This window comes from Agelaius phoeniceus, chromosome W (assembly GCF_051311805.1).
Source record: "Agelaius phoeniceus isolate bAgePho1 chromosome W, bAgePho1.hap1, whole genome shotgun sequence".
In the NCBI taxonomy this organism is placed as follows: Eukaryota; Metazoa; Chordata; class Aves; order Passeriformes; family Icteridae; genus Agelaius; species Agelaius phoeniceus.
Genome location: NC_135301.1, coordinates 23183228 through 23207101, shown reverse-complemented (window position 1 = coordinate 23207101; position 23874 = coordinate 23183228).

The following is a 23874-nucleotide window of genomic DNA, read 5'->3' as shown; positions in this document are numbered from 1 at the left end:
AAGACCATGTGGAATACAAAAGGGAATGTCCACCCACATTGGGGTGGTAACACTTGCAACCTACATGGTGGCTTTAAGCAAACAGCTCAGAGAAATTGAGAAACATGTGGCTGGAACTCGGAGCAGGGAGTTAGATGGGCCAGTACATAACATACAGCCTGGGGATTATGTATATGTTAAGTCTCTTACAGAGAAGACTTTGGAACCACAGTGGGAGGGACCGTTCCAGGTGCTTCTCACCACCTTCACTGCAATCAAGATCAAAGAGCAGAATGCCTGGATCCATCACTCGCGAGTGAAGAAGCCTCCAGAAGCCCCTTGGAGAGTGACACCAGGAGACAATGAACTGAGATTAAAACTTACTCAGGCAAAATAAGTATGAGTATATTGTGGTCGGGGTAGTTCATACTTTCACTTAGAGAATTTTTTTGTATATAATTATAACTGAAGTCTTAGAATTAGAGAGTACCTCTATCCAAAGCGATGCTGAATGGCCTTGGTCCCAGGCTTTTAATCAGTATACTGGATCCATGGGATAACTTTCTGAGATAAAAGATCTAAACCTATCCACTGTAGTAATCCACGGGAATCAGGTGTATGAGGAGCAGGAATGGTAGGAACGGGAACTGTGGACACTTCAAGGGATCAGAGGAGAAGAAATCAAGGTAGGGTGCCAGGTGGTCAATGGGATGGGTTATGAGAGACCAGATGCAATTAGTGTCTCAACCTCTCCCCTATACAGGCACCAGGAAGTTTGTGATAGCCTAAGTGAATCAGACTGTTGGTGTAATTTCACCTTGATATAGCCTGTAGAAGCGACTTGCCTTTGGGCTCAAGATGTTATCGGGCTCTCATTTAAATTTAAAATAGACACTGCACTTTTTACAACTGCAAGACCTTATACAACCCACACTAAGACTCAAATAGTTCAGACTCAACCCAAACTTGAACCTGAAGTGTATGAACTAGGCCCCTACGTGATGAGGAATGTGGGTGAACGACAACTGTTGTTCAATCCAGAACAGTCTCTCAAACGTGTTGAGTTGCTAATGCAAATTAACATCTCAAAAATCCAACCAGCCTGCTCCTCTTTCCTAAGAACATCCTTTGAAGGCTAGACAACGTAGTTACAAAAACAAGTATACCTCAAGAGCAGAATAAGAAGGGATCTAACTGGGATATTAGGGACAGGATTGGGAGTTTTAAATGGAATTGATTCAGAAATACTGATGAATAAACTGGCCACTGCAGCAGGTAGCCTAGCAAAATTGAAGCAGCCTTTACAGTCATCTCTATTGGCATTAGGAACTAGAAAGTGGCAGATTTCAAAAGTACTGCCAAAGTGAGAAAAGGCCAGGGACCAAGACCACAAGTTAATAGAAGAAGTGCTTAGTACAGTTCAAGATAATGTGTCTTTAGCTTTCAGTTGTATACAAGCACAGTTATAGATGCAAGCAACAGCAGTTCTGATCATATGGGAAAGAGGTGAAGGTAATTTTCCAGCTGAAATTTGGAAAGTTGTCTGGGATAATGCAATTGATTTTGAAAGAAAGTTTCAATCCTGGTAGACTATGGTAAATTTCACCTATGATCCTGCTTCTAATGTGGCCACTGCCTTTGTGCTTGCCATACGTAATGCCACTGTTTACGTTATCCACCCCATCATTGCACTAGGATTAAATCATGAAAAAACAGTACTTTACACTTCAGAATATAGAGTGTGGGCAGGAAAGGTGAATGAAAAGTGGCAAACAGTAAACTTAGAGTCCTTCATTACTAGAGAACAGCTGAGATTCATTTGTGAAAGCAATACTATTAATGCCCAAGATGTGTGTCTAGACACTGAACAGAGTATTTGCCACTTCGAAGTTCATCCAGTCACTGATCAGAAAACTGTGCTCGTATATACTGGTAAAGGTTGTGTGTGCCTGAGAACTGCTTGTTCTGCTGTAAAAATTGATAACAAAGATGTTATTTTGTCTAGTAGAAATCATTCTAATTTTTGTATTTGTAATTTTGTTAAAATTATCAAATGTGATTTTTCGTACTTAGCCCCAGTGACATCCCACCAGTTGATTAAAACCAATTATATAATGTATCCCAGACTATCACCTACTCCTGTTGTAATAAACCTTACATTGGTAAAACAATTAATTAAGCACCAAGACCTACTAGAGATCTTGAAGAAAAACCCAAGAAAGCAGAGAGAAAACCTTAATTACTGTCCAACATGATACAAAAGAAATAATCTCAATTCTGCAAAGAATAAAACAAACTGCAGATCATCACTGGTGGGATGTGATCTTTGGGTGGTCACCAACTGCAAATGGAATCTTTATTAAGTTGTGTCATCCCATTGTAGTTTTGTTAATATTAGTTGGAATAAGTTTAAGATTATCCATTATATTGCTAATTTAGAATTAGACAATACTACAGGGAGTAGCTGTGTTAACCTCCTTATCAAACGTACATGGTTAAGCTCTAAAGTACACTTATTGTCATAGGAATTTGCATGAAGTAAAAGAATTTACTTCTTCCTTTTAGGAAAGGGGGGAATGAGGCAGAGTGGAATGTTTCCAGGGTAGAAATCCATTTTGATTTAGGTGGAATGTACATCTTTAAGTATGTAGCTTGCTGTGTAGTCTGACTGCAAAAGCTTAGGCTCAGAGAAACTGCTTCAGTGAGGGACAGAGATAAGGGAGGGGGGAGACATAAGGTGATAGAGAGACAGAGACTGCTGTGAGAGCAGGTCAACCTGACCTAGGAATTCTTTCTGATAAAGAACTAGCAGCAAATGTCACGCAAAATTCATAAAAATGAATATGTATGAACCTATTGTGAAATTGTATGCATATGTATTTGAGAGGGGGATAAAAAGGGACCTGAAGTTCCCAGAAGTACGCATGTCATTTTAGGGGAACAATTCCCACATGCGTCCAGCGCTGTAATAAACATACCGGCTTTACAACTTTCACAAAGTTGTGGAGTTTTGTTTATCTCTGCAAAACAGCTTCTCTAGAATGAGGGCTGAGATTTCTAGAGACGCTCATGAGACCCCTGACCCAGGATTAGACCTAGGCGTGGAAAATCTTGAGTGGTGTGGGAAATGGGACGATATGGGCCAAATCCTGAAGGAAGTCTCTGACCCTGTATCTGGGATTTTACACGTGAACAAATTCAGAACCCTAGTGAGGTGGGGAAATACCTGAAAGAGAAGTACCATGAATGACCCTAAGGAGAAAAAGATCATTGCAATAAGCTGGGCCCTGGCCTATGCCTATCATACACTGCTAGATACTCTAGGGAAGCAGACTGAGGAAGGGGGGCAGGGAGATAAATCAGCAGCTATACCAGTCACTCAGGCTGCAGCCAACACCCCAGTTATGAAGCCAGTAGCTAAGCCCGACAGTGAGCCTAAGCCAGTAGCTAAACCCGACAGTATGCCTCAACCAATGGCTGTTGCTACTAGCATGGGAAGCGGAAAGTGCACAAACAAGACTGATCGACTAGTGGATGATGATGATGATGCAGGAGAAGGACCCTCAAAGCTTCCTGACATAAAATCAGGAGTCAAAACAACTGGCACAAGATCAGAAGCCAATATTGAGTTCTTTTCCCTGAAGGACTTTTGTGGCCTAAGGAAAGATTACACTCCACGATCTGATGAATCTATAATTAGTTGGTTAGTCCGTCTTTGGGATGCTGCAGGGGAGGCTACAATTCTGGATGGAACTCAAGTGAGGCATTTGGAATCCCTGTCACATGGTCCTGTCATTGACCAAGGAATGATGAGGGGAGCTAACCCTCACAGACTCTGGGCACGGGTCCTGGGAAGTGTAGCACAAAGCTACCTGTGTGCAGACGATCTGTATATGCAGCAAACCCAGTGGAAGACCATAGAACAAGGGATCCAATGCCTGAGAGAAATGGCAGTGGCAGAGATTATCTTCTCAGATGACATAACAACTAGGAATCCAGACTTGGTACCATGTACATCTGTGATGCGGTGAAAACTCGTGCGACTTGGGCCACACAAATATGCTTCTGCTTTAGCAATAATGAAGCAGGATGACAGGGATGAGACCGTGCTTGATATGGCAAAGAAGCTCCAAGCATATGCAGATGCTGTACATGGCCCAACACATGTCAGAATCGTGGCAGCTCGAAACACGTCTGCAGAAATTAGAGGACAAGATAGAGGAAAATCATGAGAAACTCAGAGAGGAGATTAAAGAAGACCTTCTCCAAATCTCAGCAGTACAGATCAGAGGTTCTGGCATCCAAGGCAGACGTTCCCCAGATGGGGAGAGAAGGTACACCCCACGAGCTGAGCTGTGGTTCTTCCTGCACGATTGCAGAGAAAACATGAAGAAATGGGATGGAAAATCTACTGCTCCTCTGGTACAACGGGTATGTGAATTGAAGGAAGACAGGGCTCAGAGAGGAAGTTCCACCAAAAGGAAAGCAGCTCCACTTGCCCGTAGCCGAACTGCCAGGTATGATGATGATGATGACATGTCTGATCCCCTTGAAGGAACCTCCAAGATATACGCCCAAGGAAAGAAGGATAACCAGGCTTAGAGGGGCCCTGCCTCTAGCCAGGTAGAGGCTAGGGAAAACCGTGTTTTCTGGACTGTGTGGATTCGTTGGCCTGGCACATCTAAACCACAAGAATATAACGCTTTAGTCGATACTGGTGCACAGTGCAAATTAATCCCATCAAGACATGTGGGGACAGAGTCTGTTTCTATTGCTGGTGTGACAGGGGGATCACAGGATTTTACTTTGGTGGAAGCTGATGTGAGCCTGACTGGAAAGCAGTGTAAGAAACATCCTATTGTGACTGGCCCAGAGGCCCCATGTATTTTAGGCATAGATTACCTCTGAAGTGGGTATTTCAAAGACCCAAAGGGACTCAGGTGGGCATTTGGGATAGTGGCTGTAGTGACAGAGGGCGTCCAGAAATCAAACACCTTGCCTGGAATGTCTGAGAATCCATCTACAGTAAGACTTCTGAAGGGAGAAGAGCAACAGGTACCAATTGCCACTTCCACAGTGCATCGATGACAGTATAGAACAACTTGAGATGCTGTGGTTCCCATCCATAAGATGATCTGAGAGCTGGAGTGCCAAGGGGTGGTCAGCAAAACCCACTCACCCTTCAACAACCCCATTTGGCCTGTGCATAAATCTGAAGGAGAATGGAGATTGACGGTGGACTACCAGGCATTGCATGAAGTGACTCCACCACTGAGCGCTGCTGTGCCAGACATATTAGAGCTCCAGTATGAGCTTGACTACAAGGCAAGCAAAATAGTACACCACTATTGACACTGCCAATGCATTTTACTCCAATCCTCTGGCAGCAAAATGCTGGCCTCAGTGTGCTTTCACGTGGAGGGGAGTGCAGTACAGCTGGAACCGACTGCCCCAGGGGTGGAAGCACAGTCTTACCATTGGCCATGGATTGATCCAGACTGCACTAGAAAAGCATGAGGCTCCAGAACACCTACAGTATATTGATGACATCATTGTATGGGGGAAGTGTTTGAAAAAGGAGAGAAAATCATCCAAATACTCCTGGAAGCTGGTTTCACCATCAAAAAAGCAAAGGTAAGGGAGAAAATTAAGGGTCAAAAAACTCACCGGTGCCCTTCTTTTGTGCAGCTGCCATCAACTTCTTTGCATCTCGGAGCCTAAAGGGAAGCACAAGAATTTCCATGAAGGGCTACAGGAGGACTCCGTAGAAGCACATCAGTGTTGTCCAGGAACTCCTTCCATATGAATGCAAATGTCAATTTAGGAGGCAGGCGAGTGGCAAGGCACCGTCCCCTAGCAGTCTGAAAGATGCAGGCACAAGCCCGGTGTTTTCCCAGCTTCGTTCTTTGCCTCTTGGAAGCTGCCGCGCTCTCCGTCTCCCTGAAGAGAAGAAGCAGCTACTTGCTGCACAGATTTCTATGGCAGCAGTGGTGTGCTCTGGAGCACCCCTTCTGCCAAAAGATGGCTGGCAGCAGCACTTACCTTCGGAGAGCTCCAGAGCCCCGTCTTCTGCACCTCTTCTTTTCTGCATCTTAGCGAAAAGCTTTTCCACTACATCATGCAAGGAGAAACTGTGCCAGGACACCACACGTACCCTGATCTTGCCCCTGAACTTTGTATTTGCTGAACATTCAAGAAGTACTCCTCCTTCCTAGTTAACCTGCAAATCGCTGCCAGATTGCCATGCTCTCTGCCCCCTCCTCCCCAGCTCGAGTAGCCACAGGCACATGAAAGCCTCGTAGAAGCAAAAAATCCCGAGATGTCACAGTGCATACATGTAGCACAGATGCTGAAAAGCAGCAAAGCTGAATACCCTCACTCAGCTTCAGTCCTGTGCAGATCACAGAAGGCAAAGAATGAAGTGGCAGAGCACTGGGCTTTTGTGTGCACTGAAGGGAACTGCAAAAATCCAGCAGCTGCTCATTCACAAGCACAGTCAGCTGCGTGTGCTTTTGCTTCTTGAAAAACTCACCGGTGCCTTTCTTTTCTGCAGCTGCCATCGACTTCTCTGCATCTTGGAGCCTAAAGGGAAGCACAAGAATTCCCATGGGGCGCTGCAGGAGGATTAGGTAGAAGCACAGCAAAGTTGTTTAGGAAGTCCTTCCATAGGAATGCTAATGTCAATTGAAGAGGCAGGCGAGTAACAAGGCACCATCCTTTAGCAGTCTGAAAGATGCTCAACCAAGCCGGTGGTGTTTTGCTGGCTTCGTTCTTCGCCTCCCAGAAGCTGCCATGCTCTCAGTCTCCCGGAGGTGAAGAAGAGGCTACTTGACACACAGATTTCTGTGGCGGCAGCGGTGCGCTCCAGAGCGCTGCTTCTGCCAAAAGACGGCCAGCAGCGGCACCTATCTTCGGACAGCTCCGGATCCCCGTCTTCTGCACCTCTTGTTTTCTGCATCTTAGCGAAAAGCTTTTCCACTACATCTTGCAAGGAGAAACTGTGCCAGGAAACCACACCCACCCCGATATTGCCCCTGAACTTTGTATTTGCTCCACCTTCAAGAAGCACTCCTCCTTCCTAGTTAACCTGCAAATCGCTGTCAGATCGCCATGCTCTCTGGCCCCTCCTCCCTGGGGCAAATAGACACAGGGACATTACAGCCTCACAAAAGCAAAAGATCCAGAGAGATGTCACAGTGCATATGTGTAGCACAGATGCTGAAAAGCAGCAAAGCTGAATACCCTCACTCAGCTTCAGTCCTGTGCAGATCACAGAAGGCAAAGAATGAAGCAGCAGAGCACCAGGCTTTTGTGCGCACTGAAGAGAATTACAAAAATCCAGCAGCTGCTCATTCACAAGCACAGTCAGCTACGCATGCTTTTGCTTCTTGAAAAATTCGCTCGTGCCCCTGATCTTGATCCAGATTTTGATTTCTGGATCCTCGTACTTTTCCCAAATGTTCTGATTTGCCTTTTTATACTTTCTTATGTGACGTTCAGAAACTTTTGTTTCAAACTAGAACCTGTAGTTTTCTGAGAATCATTTTCTGGTTACACGTGATACATATCTGCAGTTTGCCAGACTGTCTATATCCGCTGTTTTACGGTCTAAAAATGGTTATTTGAATAATTCACCACCTGAATTTCAATGATTGAATTAGTCTTCTTACTCAGTTCTATTATTCTCTGTATTTACTTCTCTTTCCATGTTACTTTGGCAATTACATGCATGCACAATGACTATCGTGCTCCTGTGGTGAGACATCAAATGTGCAGGCTCTTCTAATTTTGTCACTGATTAAATAACACATTATCCCCACGGGAAATTTGCAGGATGTCTCTCATTATCACTGCTTCTGTTTAGTTTCCATACTCTTTTGAATCTTTCCCTGTCTTCCTACTCACACTCTGAGTAACCAATTTCTAATTTTCTTTCCTATCTGGCTGTACCAATCTTTCTCTGCCTTGGATGCTTTTTAATTAAGCCATGCAAAGTTAAATAATTGTAACAGGAAGAGTGCCAAATTCAAAAAACATATATTTTGGGTGTTTTATTCACTGAAGAGTTAAAAGAGATGTCTTCAAATCTTCCTATGTGAAGAATATCTTGTGAATATCTTGAAAACTATCTCTGTGCAGGTATTTCGCACACAGTTAATGCTATAGTCATTGCTTTGGCAAATTTTACAGAACTGCAGCATTGTGTGTTTTGCAACTTATAGGGAGATGTTTCTAGGCCTTGAGAGTGGCCTTTGTCTCACGTAACTTTAGACATCTGAAATTCATCTAGTTATTCTAAATAGTCAATAGAAATAGAAATACAAATACCTGCACAGAACAGGAGGTGAGATTCATCTTACCATGTGTCTTGAAAAGGGTTATCTATGTGTGAAAGAGATTATAGTCAGAATTCTGCTCAGTACAGTCAATAAAGTTTGGAGAGTTGATAATTTTATTCTGTGGTATATCTCCACAGAAGCTGAAGGGCTCTCCATGCTCCAGTGCCTACCAGTCTTCTCAATTCTTCCAATCCTTGAGTTTAATCCTAGCAGAAAAGTTTTCTCAAGGTGACCTTTACCAAAAGACTCAATGTTAGGTGGAATAAATCAATTACTTTTCTTTAAATTTGATAGAAAAGGATCCTAAAGATTAAATAAATTTGCTTAGGTGAGAGAAATCATACTCTTTGTAGATGACACATATGGCCTGGTATTGACAGCAGAAAGAAGCAAAAAAGCATGCAAATAAATGTGCAATGCAGTCAGCAGAACTTCAAGCACACCAGTGAAAAAATATTTGCTTGATATGTAAGATGAATCTGAGATATACATATAGAGTGATTAATGATGCTTTTCATTCACATTAAAAATATGAAAGAGGATAAAATTATGATAGCAGGAATTAATGGCTTTTAGTTAAAGTATTTCTTTAGAGACATGTACCCTGTGAATATGTTTAGCCACCTATTGGCTTCCCATCAGCAATTGTTGCATTTTTAATTGCCTTCACAATCTATAATTTAATACTTTTTGCATCAATTTTTTTTCTAATATTTGCATAAGCTTTTTTTTGGAACACTGGGAAAAATTTTCAGAAATGGTTCAATTGCCTGCTCTGTCATTTAATATTATAAAACATTTATGGTGTCATTTATAGAAGACAAACCCACTAAATAAAAGAGTATTCCCATTATACTTCTCCACTATTTTTCCCATGATTGATCAAAGACAATTTTGTATTATTTCCAGAATCTGAGAACACACTCATAATTTATCAAACAGAGCTTCTCATCAGACTTTTAAGAGCAACATGCTCATATGTTTATTTCTGCCATCTTGCTTGAAGGGCAGTTACTCTACTATTAGAATCTAGACTTGAAAAAAAATAAAAGGCATCTCCTCATCTATCATCTAGCTCTTTTTCCTGGTGAATTAATTTGTAATACTCTGATACTGGTTGTAACAGATTTTGGTTTCCAGTGTTCTTCAGAAAAGTCAAAATATTTAGAAAAAAATTTGCCACATTCACAAAGCAATGTAAAGAATTCTGCTGTAAACAGTTAGTCCCAAGTATCTAGAAAAAAGTGTACAATTACTTGGTTACATCTGAAGACTTGTTTCATGTTGCATTCTAGGCATTAACTTCCATAAAAACTGTTGTAAATTTGATGTACTTCCCAAATCAGAACCTAAAGATCTTCTGATAGGGTTAATGAACAATAGAAGTAATAAATATATCTTGTGTTAGAAACAATATAAAACCAAGGGAGAAAACCCCAAAACCACAAACCCTCAAAAAAAAAAACCTAAAAGCTCAAACTCACCAAGAAACTAACAAATGAAACAGTTTATTCTGTTGCCACTTTTTCACTTCTTTCCACAATGTAAGGATAGCTCTTGGCAGTTAAAGGAGTTGAAAGTATCCAAGTCTATTTGAAACCATATTGCTTCTGAAAATATTTTGCCCTGAATATTGTTTCTAATATGATTTTCTGTTCTAAGTAAGTAGCAGCGCTTTCTTCTATGTGTTATTATTGAAAATATTGCTTGTAATTATTTCTATGGTTTTAAGAAACTTAAATTGTGCAAGATGGTTTGGTTACAGGAATAAAATACTCCTATTTATTGATGTACATCTATAGCTGTGTCTGTACGTGATTGTAGAAATCAGGTCGGTTTCTTTTAATCGATTTAATTTGTTTAATAGACTTTTCCTAAGCTCCAAATTTCACTGATATGTTTTGGAAATAACTTTTAAAACATATTGCTGAAGAAGCAATCCTCACAATCAATTCCTAACAATTTCCTTTTGAAAAGTGGATTTTCACTGAGTCTAAATACCGAAGATTAAATAATCAAATTTTCCCACTGCAAGTCAAGTTTTCAAAGGGCAAAATAAAGACATTATGGAGAACAATAATTATTCTACATCATTCATAGGATGTATTGGATATCGTGACAGACGACTTTACTGTTTCTGATGAAAACATTTTAAATTTTCCAAAGGAGAAGGGAAGAAGGATAGTGGGAAAACCACTTACCTTTAAGCAATTGATAGGCAAGTTCCTTTAGTCACTACTTAGTGCCTCTGCAGTCTGTAGCATAAGTTCTCCATATTCTAAAAGGAAATAGAAGAAATAGAAAGATCTAGAGAAGGTGATTTAAATATGTGTACTCTTAGTCACTACTTACATTAAGGTTCAAATGAGCTTCCAGCTCAATAGATTTCTGCGAGATGAGGACAAAGAATTGTAGTGATATGCAGCAGCCCAGCCCCTGCTCTGTTCTCTTCAGTTATCAGCCTTTAAATAAATTGTCATTTCTACCTGAATTTATAGTGCACACTTTGCATAGATGTTTCATATGCTGTATTTGCATCTTTATAATAATGGCTATTTTCTTATTTTACAAGCTAGAAATTATGGACAGGGCACTGTGTAGGCTCAACTTATTTTTTTCCCACCAAATTACTTGAAACGATATTATGGTTCATACATTTTAGACACTTGCAAATACTAATTCAGAAGGCTTGATGGGAACTTTGATAAAATAAAAAATGCATGCCGCAGGTGTGTACTAAACATGCCATGGATGTCTTCCTGCAAAATATGATCTGTCATCGATGTAATTATTCTTTAGTTGCCATAATACTTTGAAAAAAAATTGTATGTAAGCAACCTAAGTTAGACTCAATGGTTCACATGAAGATGTAGTTAGGACAATTTTTAGTAAATATTTAATTAATTTTATTACCTTCCAGGTAATAAATCCAGGTAATAGATCCAGGAAGAATACCCCTTGACTTTGAGAACCAAAACCTATTGAACAGAAAAAAAAGATAGCCCCTTCTTTGAGATCCAAAATCGCACATCTGTTTGCAGGGGGAAGAGGTGTATCTGTGTGTGTGAATGGGAAGTGTACTCACCCACAAAACAGATCCAATATTTAGTAACCAACATATAGTAAGTGTGGATGCATATAATTTCCTGATCTTTTTTTTTTTTCCAAAGGTTAATTTGCTTTTAAAGATTTTCTAGTCAGTTGAAAAATTCTTCTCTGTTTGTGTGAGAATAGAAATCTCCATAAAGCTTACTGTGTAAGGGCAATCCTTTGGACTAGATGATGAATATTTAGAAGATGATCTTTTCATCTGCATAAATGAGTTTCCTTGTTTTGGAAATATTTTTGTTATCCAAAGTAGTAACTTTCAATATGTATTTTTAGAAGGTGTAAAAATTGAGATCATAATTTCTATCACAGAAATACAAGAAAAATCCCTTAAAACCATCCATTCCATCATTTCAACTTTGTGTTTTTGAATTTGCAATATCTAACTCTAATTCTCACTTTAAAATCACTTTAAAATGCTCTGTCTTCACACAATTTTGTTATTTATCCATTTCTAAGTTTCAAAATTATATGTAGGGAAGAGTCATTTACTGTAACTAGTTCACAGTTTGCAAATTAGCATCAAAGTGGAGGGAGGGAGGGAGGGAGGGAGGGAGGGAGGGAGGGAGGGAGGAAGGAAGGAAGGAAGGAAGGAAGGAAGGAAGGAAGGAAGGAAGGAAGGAAGGAAGGAAGGAAGGAAGGAAGGAAGGAAGGAAGGAAGGAAGGAAGGAAGGAAGGAAGGAAGGAAGGAAGGAAGGAAGGAAGGAAGGAAGGAAGGAAGGAAGGAAGGAAGGGAAAGAAAGAGAAATTCCCAAATGTCAGAAATCTTAAAAATTTGAAAACATTTGTGTGTATGATATTTAGGTGCCAGGACTGTTATTATTGTATATTAATGCTAAATTGAACATATATGTGAGACCAAAACAGTTAAACTCATTGGATAGCAATTTCTCAGAATCAATAGTCTGTTATTTCTGTCTTAAACTACTTACTGCTACTGCACAGTATGACTATTATGATAGAATAATGGTTTGGGTTGGAAGGGACCTTAAAGTTCACCTAAATTCACCCCCCATGTCATTGGCAGGGTCACCTTCCACTAGACCATGTTAAGCTCAAAGACCCATTCAACCTGGCCTTGAACACTTACAGGAATGGCTCACCCACATCATGTTCCTGTGTCTCACAACTCTCCTTGCAAGGAATTTCTTCCCAATATCCAAAGGAAACATATACTCTTCAGGTTTTAAAGCCATCAACACTTTTCCTATCAATACATGCCCTTGTGTAGCTCATCTCCCTCCTTCTGGCAGGCAGCCTTCAGATACTGGAGGGCTGCTATAACATTTGCCCAGAGTCTGCTATTCTCCAGGCTGAGAAGATGCCTGGAGGACTCTGGCTTGATGACAGACTGCCTGTGCTACACTGGGTGCTCAGACCATTCTTCTTCTTCTTGGAATTGTGAGATGCTCAGCCACTGTTGATTGTTCTTCATTGTGGTACATGCAATAAATAGTTGATTGCTTTATTAAAGACACACTTGAAACGATAAGAGCTAAATTTTAAAGCAAAATTAATTTGAGAAAGTTTCCTAAACCTGTGGCCCGTTACCTCAGCCCATATATTGATTGTAAATGACATTCCTTGCAGATGTTATGATCCATGAACCAAAGCCAAGTGATGTATACTGTGACCGTGTTCACAGGGGTCTTAGGATGAGGGAAGAGATGAGGATCTGACTCTATGTTTCAGAAGGCTTGATTTATTATTTTATTATATATATTATATTTAAACTATACTAAAAGAATAGAAGAAAAGATTTTATCAGAAGGCTAGCTAAGAATAGAAAAAGAAAGAATGATAACAAAGGCTTGTGGCTCGGACTCTCTGCCCTAGCCAGCTCCCTGTGATTGGCCATTAATTAGAAACAACCACATGAGACCAATCACAGATCTACCTGTTGCATTCCACAGCAGCAGATAACCATTGTTTACATTTTGTTCCTGAGGCTTCTCAGCTTCTCAGGAGGAAAAATCCTAAAGAAAGAATTTTTCATAAAAGATGTCTGTGACAGTATACTACTTAAGACAGATGTTATACCTGCTTACTGGAATATGTTCTTATAGTTATAAAACAATTCCCTGAACATTAAGAACAACAGATTACACCATGAAGTAATGAAGTGCTTTGGTTTAAAGTAAAATGCATTTTAAGGAAATGGCTTTGGGGGCTAGCACAGCAAGATCTCAGAAATGGAGTGCCAGCTTAGTTCTCTGGTTCGGAGACAAGTGAAGCAATTCAGGAGTGTCCTCCTGTGAAAATAGTTTACAGATATTTCTGCACAACAGTTAACAACCAGGGTCAGAAATGTGTGCAAATAAAATACTAGCTACTACAAGTGTGCCATCCATGAGTGGTAGGGTAGCTCAGACTAATAGCAGTGGTTTTGCTGTTGTGCCTGTTAGAATAGACAGAAAAGAATGAGGAAAAAAAATTTTTCCATCTAGTTTGTTTCAGTATTGGTACAAAGACTATTTTCCTGCCCTCAGGAGACAGCAAAAACTGTCAACAACTGAAATGCTTCAGAATTGTAAATTATCTGAATCACAAATATTTCTTTTCAAATAAAATTTAAAATGTAAGTCATAACTATAAAACAGGTAGAGCTATTTAAAGATGAATGTACTATACATACTAAAATACTCCCAGAGATAACTATTGTGTCCTAAGTCTGTTTAAAAGTCTAGAGTTCCTGGTAAAAAACTTGTACACAACTGAGGTACCTAGATGATATTCTCATTTCAGATTAATTATACTCTTCAGTCTCACCACCTCTACCAATTGATTTCCATAAGTCCTTAGAAAACAATAATTTAACATTGTTAGTTCTATTAAAAAAATAATACAGTGACAAGAGTTATTTGCACTCCCTATTTTCTGAAAAGCCTGAACATCTAAGCCTTAAGAACTTTATCTTGAATTTTATTTCATATTAAACTAAATTTTAAAGGAGTGGCAGAGAGATTGGGAGCCTCAAGTGAAAGAATTTAGGCTTCGAATTCTTATATTGTCTTCTTTCTTACCTATGACAATAACTGGAAAGAGAATAGATTAGAGTTAGCAGCTGTTTGACATTTGCACATACTCTTCCACTAAATAAAGAAGAGGTCAAGGATGGCTTTCTGGCCCTCCGTCCACAAGCTGCAGCTTCCTTCAAGGCACATTCACCTGCTGTGGCATGGAGCCCTCCACAGGCTGCAGTGTAGGTATGTGTTCCTCCACGGTTCTCCAGGGACTGCTGGGAGACAACCTGCTTCACTATGATGTCCTCCAGGGACTGCGGGGGATTCTCTGCTCTGTCAACTGGAGCACCTCCTCCTCCTTCTTCTTGTCTCACTTTAGTATCATGGAACTGTTTCGCATACTCTTTTTTTCCCTCACTTGTCACTGCCTATTCATATGTTTTGTGCTTTTTACAATATATTTTCACAGAGACTGAGGGGCTCAGTTGTAAAAATGTGCCTTGCTAAAAAGTTACATGCTACACAAAACCATGATTTTGCAGAAAAGAATAGTGGAAGTACAAATATACTGCTAAAGAACGGGAAAATTGACAATGCTTCATTGTAATACGTCCCCTCATTTTGCCTTCTTTCTCCTTAAGATCTGGAAAGAATACTGGGCATAAGACAGTGTTGTTTCAAGGAAGAGACTTTTTTAGGATTATAGGGTGCATGTTCAAATTTCTTGAGAAAATTGAGAAAAGGCACTTTGCCTTGTGTGATAAATATCATTAGCCAGTAGTGACAAATTCTGACCAACAAGAGCAGATCAAAATCTGGTGAGACCAAGCAATATACCTTGAGTGGCCAAGACAGAACCATAGAGTTGTAAAATCAGTTGAATTGGAAGGGGCCCATCAGGATCATCAAGTCCAACGCCTGGCCCTGCATGGGACCATCCTCGAGAATCACACCATATGCCTGAGAGCAATGTCCAAAAGCTTCTTGAACTCAGACAGGTGTGATGCTGCGACCACTACTGGGAGAGACTCTTCCAGTGCCCAGCCATCCTCTGGTTCAAAAACTTTTTCCTGATATCTGACCTAAACCTCTCCTGACTCAGCTGCATGCCATTTCCTTGAGTCCTGTCTCTGTAGACCTCATTTGAGTACTTTCTAATACCTTAATATCTTTTTTCATCGTGGCACCCAAAACTGCACTCAAGGTGAGGCCGCCGCAGAGCAGAGCAGGACAATCCCTTCCCTTGCCCAGCTGGCGATGCTGTGCCTGATGCACCCCAGGACAGGCTTGGCCCTCCTGGCTGCCAGGGCACTGCTGATGCACATTCAGCTTGCCATTGGCCAGGACCCTGGGTCCCTTTCTGCAGTGCTTCTCTCCAGCCTCTTGCTCCCTAGTCTATACACACACCAGGATTGCCCTGTCCCAGGTGATGAATCCAGCACTTGCTCTTGTTCAACTCCATATGGTTGGTGATTGCCTCTGGGAATCCTTAAATTAGAGGGTTTTGGGAAAGCTGCAAAAGGTGTGCCTCAGAGACACCAGAATTGTGATTGAAGCTAAGCAGTAGTCATAAGATTTATCAGCAGAAAAATTATATAAGAAGTAGAAAAGTAAGGACAAATAGAACAACAGTTTGTGTATTAACACTTGTCTAGAATAACTCCCTAAACTACAGCAAAATATATCTAGCCAGATGTTAGGAAGTTCTAAGCTTAATAATGGAGCTCTGTGCATTGTATCTTAAGGCTTACAAGCAGGTATTTTATTCAAAATAAGCAAGCATTTTTTTAACCAAAGGTACATGTGCTTATAGTGATTGCATAGAACTACTGTCAATGTGCTTTTGCTTTGTGTGATTGGTCAAAAGACTTTTAAAATAAGTTGTAACATTAGGTTCTTTGTCTGCTGCCGGGGACGTGAGCTGCTGGTGTCTTCCCATTGTCATAGCCATGTAATGAGACTGATGCTGGAAAATACAACAGCTTGAGACGCCTTCCCCAGCAGTCCCGCCCCTTTTGTGATTTGTACATAGACCCCCCAGTTGGCAATAATTGCCCATCTCTCTTATTTGTCAAGATATCTCTGCAGGGTGTCTCTGCCCTCAAGGGAGTAAGTTCACAGCTCCTCCCAATTTAGTGTCTTTGGCAAACTTGCTTAATATTCCTTCAAGTCCCATGTCCAGGTTGTTCAAAAGATGTTGAAGAGAACTGGCCCAAGTATGATACTGTCTTAGCCACTGAAATTAGCGCTTCATACTTCTTGTTTCTTAGTGCAGAAATCACAACAAATGTCTTCTTCATTTCTTTTATATTCATGCAGATATCTTTGCTTATGCTCATGCTTTTTATCCCAACAGCAGCTGACATGACATTTACACACACAGCAACAGCACACTTTTCCTACTGTTACCAGACTTAGCAATTTTGCAATCTGTGAATCACTGACCTTTGCAACCAAAGTCAGACCTTCAGGATTTCTCATAAAAATAGTAAAATATCGTCAGAAGAAGAGAACACTTTGCTGCATACTCTGTAAGACTGCAGAATATATGGTAATGAGTTAACATCACAATCATTTAAACACAAACCCTATACTTTAGCAGGGAAAAAATAAAAGAAGAGCTATTTTATGCAGCAACATACCTGAGAAACAAAAAAAACCTAGGATCTTCCAAACTGTTCCCTGCCATAGAAATGTACTTGTAAGAATACAGAAGATAAAAGATGTGGTTTTGAAAGGCTATATCCTTGCTAAGCTAAATTGGATCTCATCCTGTAGATGGAAGATCAAGGAGCTCAAAGTGGAGATAGGGAGACATGTCCAGATAATGAGATATAGTAAAGCATTTTTAAAGATAATTAAGGATTCTAGTGTGTAGGAAAGGCATTTTGTGCTGTTCTTGTGAGCCAGCAAAGGCTTCCTGAAGATAAGGAAAGCCCCGTATCTCTCCCAAGGAAGACACCAAGGTTGTCACCATGGCAACGTGATGAAGGAAAGTTAAAAAGATACGGACTTTGGCTAGCTCACAGGATGACGTGGCTCCTTGTTCACGTATTAAGAACTTTGTTTCTTTCTTATGACCAATGGGCAGTGAATGTGTCTGTTAAGTAAATGTAAATATCTTGAAAAAGTATAAAGGCAACATGTTGCTATAATAAATCCCTCTTTTACACCCTTCTGATGGAGTCCTGGTGCTTTGCGCTGTGTTGTGCTCTATAGCGACATCTGGTGGACTGGGCAGTTAGGTTAAATCTGCCACAGTCATTCACTTTCGGGGACTGAATTGGGGAGTGTTAAACCATATCTGCTGCTGTATAAAGTAAAAAAGATCCATCAAAATTGTATGGTTAGTGTGAACACCCTCACTCTCTATTGTAAAACACTTAATAAGATATAAACCAGTCTTAGTAACAAAATGAAATAAAGCTGTTATACCATCTTGGAATGGGAAAATACGTTCAAAATATTTTTTTTCCTTATGTTTTCTTCTTTTTTGTTTTTTTTTTTTTTATCCCACAACATGTGAATCATAATTTCAGCCATTCTTGAATGCTTTCAACAGATAAACCCAGCATAGTATTTTTACTACAGGCTCTTGCCCTTTACATGCTTCATTACAGTTTTGGAATATACTCCACAGTCATTAGCATTTTTTTATCTCTTTTCCCAGAGACAACTTTTAAAGGACTACTTAACCCCTGAAAATCATAATTTCTCTGGTTTCTCAAAGCTTTTTGAGCTTGTTAAAGCTAATGAACTGCCAGTCTTGGTATTTGTATGTTTCTAAATCCTTTTAATTTCAAGGTTGCCTTCCTGAATCCTCAGTTTAATTAGAAAACATTGTGTTTATAAAACAGACCCAGTTCAATTGCTTCTGCAAATTCACCTTTATTTTATATGATTGTACTTAAAGAAATCTTGTTTCATTCAAACATTAAAAGTATAGATTTGACATCATATGTCGACCCCTTTCATCTGTCTGAACTGAATTTCATTGTGTGAGTTTCTCAGTTGCTTCATATAAGGACAGATTCTTTTCAATTCAATTGGCATGTTATCTGAAGATCTACTGTCTGCTTTCTTCACTTGCTTTAATGGGAAGAAAAGGGAAATACATTCTGAATGTTATCTTTTATAGTCTACTTTTACCTTCCAGTGTACTTATATCTACTAGAACAAATTTCAGCTTGAAAGAACCTATCAGAAAATCTATTTACTAAAATGGACAAAAAGAATACGTAACATTTAGAATTGAGAAAAAAAAAAAACCACCAAACCTTTGGAGCAATATAATTTTAGAGAATGCCATGTATCTATGAAAAGTACAAAAAACTTCTATTCTCAAATGCACTTATCACCATTTTGCATGTTTTTTTGTTTGAAAGCTCTGGCACTTATTTAATTCCTTTTTGAGCTAGTTCAACTCATTAATCTGGTAAGAAACCAGTTCAAAATAAACAGAAAAACCTATGGGGAACAGGATGCCAGGAACAGGATGCCACTTCAGCCATGTTGCAGTAAAGTGTTAGGTCAGCCTTCTGTGTTGTAGAAATATGTTTGTCATATATGAAAATCAATGCATAGCACTATCTTATTTTAAACTTGCTCATATGCTACTGGCAATCAGAATCATCAAGATGGTTTAAAACCAAACAACACCCAGCCCTCTAAGATACTACCCAAACTATTGCAATGGAATAACTTTATCAGGTGAAGAGCTCGCTATGCAAAACCTGAACACGATGTCAAGAATGCTTTGTTGTGGATTGCCATTGTTTGGGATCGTTTATCTCTTACCCTACCATTTAGGTATAGGAAAAAATTAAGTAGCCACAAGGCTTTTACAGCTGTTCTTGTATTTTGGGATAGTAAGGATTTAGGGTAGCAAACAAAATTGTGGTGAGTTTTACTATTGACTTTATTGCTTTTTCACTTTGAATTAACTGCTTTGCATTTCAGCTTACCCATCAGTATAATGAGAATAATATCTTCCTTCCTGTCCAAAAGATGTTTAATTATGCCTGTGATGTCATGGACTTAAAAACGAAAAACATTGTGATTGAAAGGAAGTATTGGCATGCCACAAGGTAACTGTAGTGAGCTGTTTCATCCTCAGCTTCACTGTGATTGTAGAATTTTAATTAGCAGTTCAAAAAAATTGTCTTAGCATAGTCTGGTGACATATCTCAATAGAGCATTGTCCTAGGGTGACTTTATGATGCTTGTATCCCCAGTTATCTGTTCTGTTAATGCTGGATATTCTATTCTCTGCCTTCAAGACTGGTTCTGAGAGCAAAGGCGGGGAGAAGAAGCACGGAGTTTGTTATCAGAGACTGCACTCACTCCTCTAAAAGCAACACTCCTCCACATTCTGCCCTGGACTGTGTTATCTAGGCACGGATAGAGCAGAACAGAGTGCTCCTTTGCTTTTTAGTTAGTTTAGCTAGCTGAGGCAGAGAAGTTTTCCCTGGACTGTTGTTTTTCCTTTCCCTTTTCTTGGAACTGTTCAAACCTGCTCCGGACTGGGACCTGGGGAGCACCGAGAGCTTGCACTTTGTGGCCTACTGGGCCTACTCTGGGCAGCAGCCTTTCCCAGTGCCAGAGGGATTGATAACAGTGAGCACCTACAGGAGATACTTTCTGAATTTGTCGTCTCTTCAGAGTGGCGAATGAGTTTTGTCATCTGATATTGTTCATTTTTTGTGCTGGGGAGTGCTTTGCCTGTTAAATAAACAAGTTTTTTCCACTTCTCTCTGAGGAAATTTTTCCCAAACCTGTTGAGGGGAGGGGCTGTGTGGGTGGGCTTTCTGGGGGGGCCCCCTTTTCTAGGTTTTCTGCCAAATATGCCCTAAACCAGGACAAGCAGGATGTGCGACTTAGAGAATGATGGAATCACTTTGGTTGGAAAAGACCTTTAAGAATATTGAGTCTAAATGTAATTATCAAATGCAACTATCAAGAAATGTTTTGCTGTTTGAAGAGAACATGGTTTATCTGGTAAGCTTTGCAAGTATGTGTGTCATCACAAGCACACATATCCAAGGCATTAAATGGGAATATAATAAGAAACCTGTGTAAATCAACAGAATGATTCTCAGGGTGGGATATTTGCATGCTTCATCCTTCTTCCTGACTTCTTCAAATGAATTATTTTTATAAAGTAATTATTGGAATTGTTACTCTTTTGACAGTTCTTAGTGTATTACTGACATTTTTGGCATACGAATGCCAAATGCGTTAATTCACCTAGTTTTTCAGATAAAGACCAAGATTTAGTGTTGCTTAAGCTGGAGGCAGAAATATTTAAATCCTCCAGCCTCCTTCTTAGTACCTAATTTCTATTAGAAAATCAGTGCACAATCTTGTCCCTTAAGGTCCAGCTGTCAGTCAGCTGAGCTAGCTCAGTTTATACCAACAGGGTGACATTAGTAGTGCTCACGTGATGCTGCACACAGAAGCCCTCAGTGTGCAGCTATAGCAGACAGTAACTCCATGCAGTTGGACAATCCCAGTGCTGACTTTGAATCACCAGAAGAGTAGAACTAGAGAGATTTAATGGAGAGATTTCTGGAGGAAGTGGCCTGAAGAAGACAGCAGAAATCCTATCTGTGTGTTTGTACAAATAATGTGAATGCCATTTACAGAAAAAGATCTTCAAATCTATCTAGCTTTTTCTGCAGATTATTTGTCAACTATATGCATTACATGGACAGTTTCACTGAGCATCTGAAGTACAGCTGCGTTTAAGTGGATTGATTCAGGGTTGGGAAGCAGTGAAATAAAGCTTTTCAGGAATACCTGACATCCAAATCCCCCAGAAATTTATCTATTTTTTAATGTCCAGATGCTTTTTAAAATAATGGGTGACCATTTAGCTACCTAATAGTTTTAATCAGAAATACAAAGAAAATTTTAAACTCACATCTTTTATAGCTTGAATATTTTTCTTCGTTTATTTCCTGGTTTCCAATTCAGTTATACAAATCATATGATTAGGTAATGAGAACTCATGCTGTATAAAAATATTTAATGCTATACTTTCCAAGTTAAGGACATGTTTTTCCTGGAACTGTTTAAAAAAAAAATCTGTCTGTATTCTCTCTTCCCCACACTCATTATTATATGAAAATCATTTAAATATTATATTTTGACTTTACATGGTACAATTATATTCAGAAATTCAAGGCTCTATTCTTAGATTGTTTACATGGTTTTATGGCTCTTCTAACTTCCCACAACCACTCTTTGCAGCTATATATTTTTGCAGAAAGGCATCACAGAGGTCTGTGAGAAGTTTTAATGTGAAGCAGAACTAACATGCAAAATACACGTGACATACTCAAGATATTTCACTTCAGAAAGTTACAGTATGCTTAGACGGGATGAAATATGAAATAAATAAACTTAACACAACATTTCTAAATCTAGGGAATCTATTACCTGAACTTTGAGTCAGTATTCAGGACTCTATAGAAATGCAAACGTGAAGTCCAAGGAATAGAGCAGAAGGTGTATTGGGCAGGGGTACAGAAGATTGCTCTGAAGGGTGATGTAAGCAAGATTGCATCCTATAAAGATAGCAGCTGCTTCTGCTGGTGCCAACATAGAGAATTTGTGCCACTAGCCTAGTTTTCTGGGGACATTTGACCTGTACACTCTTGAGGGCTTGCAGATGTGAATGAATCTGTTCTTTGATCTTTTTTTCCTTTTGAATGTCTAGGACCTGATTTGCTATTGTGTACTGTACCGTATCGTTTTATAAACAGACATGTTTCAACTGTTTGAAAGCCATAGTTGAAAAACAGGTTGCAATTATGAGTTGGCTGTCAAAAGAATTAATTTTCTGCTCTAAGCAAAATATCAGTAGAAACATTCAATCCACTCCTATGATACAGATTCATTTTGAATTTACAGGGTAATTTGCATTAGTGGTTGTACTGCATGTGCAATAAATATGACTTACTTGGTTTCTAATGATGGTAATAGTCCTCTTTGTATTATTATAAGAATTGAATCCACCATCATTATTTTCCTATTATTATTGTGCTGTAAAGGAAAAATAGTTTTGCATTAACCAAGGAGTAAAATGCATGCATTTAGCATCGTTCTTGCAGGTAGTCCTCAATTCTGAAAATACCTCTCAGAAGCTGCATCAAACGGGAAAGCTAGACAGATGGCAGAATGCAGAACCTGCCATTTAGGATCGAGTACAAAATAACACCCAAGAAATTCTTCATGGATGCTGCATAAGTACAAAGATGCCATTATTAAAAGGTGAAAAATAGTCAATGTGAAACTTGTTCGATGGATAAAAACCTATGCTAATCAAGACACTACAGTGCCAAGTGTGCTACAAGGCTTTTTTGCAATTAACATCATTCCCAGCATGAAAAAATACTATTTTTATTGTAGATTGTTTAAGAGTGCACAACAGTTTGGAAAAAAGTGCTTTTTTTTTTTCTGTTAATAAGAACTGTGTATCATTCTAAGAGATACTGTAAACAGGTTTTTGAAAACAATGTTATTTTGAAGGTTAATTCTATTCATAAATACTTCACGTGAAAAAATTTGATCTGCTGTTCATCCTGAAGACTCTTAAAGGAAAATGTTGCATTCTCTTCTCACTAGTACAGGAGATCAGTCTTACCTGCATTCTAATGCTTTATGTTCCTGATGGCACGGCTTAGACATCCTTGTCTCCATTACCATCATGATTTCCATATTAAGTGATGAGAATTTTTCTTCAGGATTGGTGAAGTTAAGTGTCATAACATTTATGTCAAGTCAATTTGAAGGTTTTTTTTCAAAAGGAATCTCTTCCCTCCTAATGAAAACCATTGGCAATAGCAAACCTACTCAGTTTTTCAGGAAGTGAAATAATACACCTGCACTGTACAATGTCCTCTGTTTTTTTTTTCACCAGAAGAACAAAACTGATATTTTCTTCTTCTATCACCTTAGACTTAGTTTATTCAAAATCTTTTTAAACCTTTGAATTTCTATTTATAGCTAATTACTTTCACAGTGTGTTATAGCATATGTATTTTAAAAGGCCATTTGTACATATTCAAATGGCTTACTTCTATTCTATCAAGAAATGGCTGTACTTCTATTAAGGAAACATAAAGGCGCAGTAATATTTTATCTTATACAAAATTTAAAAAACCCCAACTATTAAAAATGATACCAGCAAATGATGTCTGTAAGACTGTGGCAGGAGGTTTTTTCCAGAACAATGTGCAGTTCATCCCAATTCTATTTTTCCTCCAATTACTTTGTACACAAATATTTTTTCACAGTCTTCTAATAGTGGGGTAGAGTATTGCCCTGCCAGCTTTGGAATTGACTCGACTGTAGTTGTGTTCAAATTTGCTGATGGGAAAAGGTTTTTTCGCTGAACACACTTTAGCAAGCAAGAGAGCTTCTTAGTCTTTAGATGCTATGAGTCCCAGAAGAAGATGAATGAGGTGATGACATGACTTGTG